This window comes from Schistocerca piceifrons, chromosome 3 (genome assembly GCF_021461385.2).
Source record: "Schistocerca piceifrons isolate TAMUIC-IGC-003096 chromosome 3, iqSchPice1.1, whole genome shotgun sequence".
NCBI classification, from domain to species: Eukaryota; Metazoa; Arthropoda; class Insecta; order Orthoptera; family Acrididae; genus Schistocerca; species Schistocerca piceifrons.
In genome coordinates this window covers 688,090,267-688,095,140 of record NC_060140.1, presented here as the reverse complement: position 1 = coordinate 688,095,140, position 4,874 = coordinate 688,090,267, and the positions used below count along the sequence as shown (strand labels likewise).

General features: G+C 44.2%; 1 pseudogene; it reads left to right on the top strand.

Annotated features, from left to right (window-relative positions):
* The first annotated feature begins 3,330 nt into the window (after positions 1-3,330).
* Positions 3,331-3,448, top strand: LOC124790719 (annotated as a pseudogene).
* Positions 3,449-4,874: the final 1,426 nt, after the last annotated feature.

The window sequence follows — 4,874 nt, the reverse complement described above, 5'->3', positions numbered from 1 at the left end:
CACGCAGGAACGGCAACAACTATTACAGAAGGAATAACGACAACTGGAACGGGTACTGGAGAACCAATAGACCGACAAATTATCAACAAAGAAACCACTATCAACAAGCTGAACAAGAAAAGAGAATACAGATAGAAGAGGTGGAGGTAAGACCACCAAACCCCGATAAACGTTGGAATTGACAGGTAAGCGCCCATGCCAAAGAGAATGACGCACCGACCCAGGACAATTGCAGCACCTTGAACAGAGAAGTAAAAATTTTATCACGAGAAGAGAAGAAGGAAGAAACAAATCCGCAGCGACCAGATGAAAACGAAGACGAGCAAATAATATCGTGTTGGGACGAAATTAATTGGGAGAATACTGACGAGGAAGATGAATTACCAGAGGCATGCACAACAAATGTAGGAGGAAAGGACGAAGTAATGAGTATTGCAGCGCTATTTGAGATGGAAACCAGAGAAAGCGAATTCAATGAGGATAATGCGCAGTCGACAGAAGTTGAAAATAAGTTACGAGTGGGCACACAACCCAACGTATATAATGAAGGAAGTTATGAAGCGATAATTAGAGCATTTGGATGCGATTATGTGGAAGTAGCGACGAAGAAGGAGAAGATAGATGAGGATGAGGAAAAAGTAGAGGATGTTGAAGAAAGCGTAAATGAATAGAGAAGAGGAAATAAAAGAGAGAGAAGTAGCAGTCGAAGCTTATCCTACAGAAAGTTCGAATTCACAACGGAAATTCCTAAAAAGACTCATGTATGACTCAGTGGAGGATTCGTTGATGCAAGAAGAAGAAGAACAGAACCAACCATTTCAAATTCAACCAATTGTGAAGGCCATGGTAAAGCATATCCCAGTCAATATTGTAATTGATAGCGGAAGTGACTGCGATGTCAGAAAATTTATTCATGCAGTGTAATGCCAATGAGGAATTGCCAGTTCTGAAAACACGTAAGATTAAAGTAAGAGGTCCTATTAGAAACAATGCTGCGGAAGTTGCGAGACAAACAAGGTTAACTCTTTCATGTCAAGGTCAAAATATCGAAGCCAACTTCGTGATTATACCTAAACTAACTGTAGATTTGATTATAGGTGCAGATTTTTTAAATGAGAGACAAGCGATAAAAGATACGGGGAAAGGTAGCGTAACATTCGGTAATGTCAACTTCTCTTTGAGCAAAAGCTAAATTTAGAAGAAATACCAGTTATAAACAAACAATTAAGAATGGCGCGAGATAAAGAGGATGAAGAATTAGAATGGTATGCACAAAAGGGGGAATCGCCTCAATTCATGTTAGAAGTCCATAAAGAAATCGACAAAAAATTGCAAGAAGGTATTTCAGAGCACAGTAAAAGAGAATTAGAAGGTATTTTACGAGATAAAGCAGAGGTGTTTTTACCTAAGACTGGCAGTATTAAACACTTTCAGTACAAGTTTGAAGATTAATTTTATTATTGGTAAATAATCAGCACAATATTTCAAGATTATGTTGCAGATAAGATCGTCAGGAGAAAGAAGAATGAAGAGAGAGGAAGGTGGGAAAAAGGAAGTAGGTTCAATAAAAACAAAAACAAAAAGTAACACCAATAGTACCATAGATTAAGGTAAAGGGATAAAGCGTAGATAGTCTAACAGCATGAAATACGAAAATGCTATACACCATGACACTAAAAAAAATATAAAAAAAAACAATTTGAGGATTTTTGTAGACGTTAAGATTCAAAATATCTTAGAATTGTGACGTGGAAAGGGCGCCGAAATTTGTAAAACTTTTTAAGAAGGCGTAAAACAATGTAGGTAGTAGACATATGTTACATGATTATAAGTAAAACTTTTTGTAAGAACCATTGTTAAAAACTCCAGCAAGGATGAGATGCAACGACCCACAAGTTGCAACGAGAGAAGTATCAAGAAAGAAAAGGACGTAATTAGCAAGCCACGATTCCTACAAGGCAGAAGCGTCGAGAGAAAGGAAAGGACAACGAGACCAACAGAAGGCCTTGTATCAGAAGTGGGCCATAAATCTGCCCACTAAGTGGAACCCTGCTGGGACAGAACATGGAACCACACAGTGGCAGAACCCTGCAGAGACACGACAGGACACCGAACGCCAGAAGGGACTGGTGCAGGGACTGACAAGCAAACACCGGACTTTCACTGCTCGTAAACCCCGGGACGGCCCGACTCAGTGGAGCGAGCAAGAAACGGCCCGATGAGAAGACCACTAGCGCAAGCCACCACTGGCAAAAAAATGTGTGCAAAAGTCACACTACTGTCATTAAACAGCACACCGATGCACGAAGCTGAAGAAAACTTCCACAAAGTAAAAATGACATGCACAAATAATCTATCAAACTGTTACTAAGAGGAGAACTTCAAAGCGACTAGTTATCAATAAATATTTCCATATCCTGCTCAGAGAAGAACCAAGAAGCAAGTAAGAAGCAGAGAAAAGCAGGAAGAACAGAAGTTGAAGATTCACAAGATTGGGACCAAGAAAGAAGATGGGTGAAGAATAGACGACATACCTTCCCAAATCCCCATCCTATTGTAAAATAGTCAAGTAGAACAACAGACACCACGCAGAATGTTAGAACACCACTTGACTAGTAGCAGCAGCATGATGATCGACCGGAGTCCGTCCTATTACTCGTTGGTCCCGAACTGTTTGCCGACCTGCTGTATGGTCTCCGCCAATGTAGTGCATTGGGGCAGCCCTTACGTGGACCTGTCCCCAAGGGAAGGGATGGTTTCATTCACCCTCTCTATGACGCCTCTTGAGGTGCTTTTGTGTCGATTCCGAGCAGCGGTCTGCCCGAAATATTTTCCTTGGCCATGCTTAAGAAAACTGCGTGATTGAGTGATGGGGATTGTAGTTCTTACAGCCGTTGGACAGATGTCAAGAGAAGGGGTGAGATGTGAGTACAGGTAGGTGTGACGAACTGCCTATGGTGTGACATGGCCAGTGTGGCTTTAGGCATAACAGCGTTGGAATGTGGTGCAAACCTGACATCATTAAGCAGCCATAGATTTCACAGGAGCTTCTGGGCTCAGACCATTCTGGCACGTTGACATCTTTTAATATCCCTCCCGCTGTTCAGCAGCAGTGGAAGAGGGCAATAGTGGTAAAATCACTTAACCATTTGAATCTATCACAAAAATATAGGCCATTAAACCGAGGAATCTCACAACAGATGGGTAAAATCCCGCCGAAGGCACCAGTATAACAGGGAAGCTACCTTGACTACAAAGGGCTTTGAACATATTTCTTTCTGAAAGCAGAATGGCTTTATTCAGGATTCCAATGCACCTTATCGTTCCCCAGCCAACGGCCTCGCTGCAGCGGTAACACCGGTTCCCATCAGATCACCGAAGTTAAGCGCTGTCGGGCTGGGCTAGCACTTGGATGGGTGACCATAAGGTCTGCCGAGCACTGTTGGCAAGTGGGGTGCACTCAGCCCTTCAAATGGCGCTAAGCACTATTGGACTTAACATCTGAGGTCCTCAGTCCCCTAGACTTAGAACTACTTCAACCTAACTAACCTAAGAAAATCACACACATCCATGCCTGAGGCAGGATTCGAACCTGCGACTGTAGCAGCACCCTGATTCCGGACTGAAGCGTCTAGAAACGCTCGGCCACAGCGGCCGGCCCACTCAGCACTTGTGAGGCAAATGGAGGAGCTACTTGATTGGAAATAGCGGCTCCAGTCTCAGAAACTTACATATAACCAGGAGAGTGGTGTGCCGACTACATGCCCCTCCGTATCCGAATCCAGGCCTTCATGGCCTGTTCGGGAGGAGTTTAGAGGTTTTTTTTTTTTTTGTCATGCCCCACATCTTTGGATACAAAACCCTATGTTTCAACATAATCTTCATCAAATGTGGCGGCCTGTATGCCCGCATGGCATCACTCTACTGGTCGACGTCAGAGTCAACGTCTTGCTGCTCCCCATCATCCACATACTGCTTCATTGGGCCAAATGGATGGACATAAGGAAGGTGCGAGATCGTGATTGTAGGGTGGATGGTTCAAATGGTTCAAATGGCTCTGAGCACTATGGGACTTAACATCTGTGGTCATCAGTCCCCTAGAACTTAGAACTACTTAAACCTAACTAACCTAAGGACATCACACACATCCATGCCCGAGGCAGGATTCGAACCTGCGACCGTAGCAGTCGCGCGGCTCCGGACTGAGCGCCTAGAAATAGGGTGGATGAGGCAGAACAGTCCAATGATGTTCCGTGAGCGCCACTCTGGTGCACCCACTTGCGTGAGGCCTAGCGTTGTCATGAAAAAGGAGAATTTCATTTACATTTTTCTGGCATCGAATACTGTAAAGTCGTTTCTTCAATTTCCCCTCAGTGTAGCCCTCTTCAGAGATGATTGTTGCATGATGAATGTCGACATCCAACAGGATAACATCTTCAGAGTTCCAGAAGACAGCCGCCATGACTGTATCTGCTGAAGGTGCGGCTTTGAACTTTTTGGAAGTGATGAACCCTATTCTGACATTGAACAAAAATTGTCACGTTGAGCCTCATAACACAAAAGCAACTCCGCCCACATGGCGTTTCGTTGTTGTCTCCTATTGGGTGGCCAGGAACCCAGCGAGCACACAACTGGTGTACGAGTGTGTCAGCAGTACCAACAGATGCGTCCGGTTGAGCAACGTGGTATTTGACTGTAACCCGTCGATCCGCTAGTTCCAAAACTGCATGATTCACAGCTATGTGCGGCCGGCTGGCCAGTCGGATATCAGACATGTCTGCACGATCTTGTTGCGATGATGACAGATGCCTTGCCCAACGACTCGCCATTCCTTTTCTCACTGCCAAGTGAGTCTCCGTAGACATTCTGCAAGC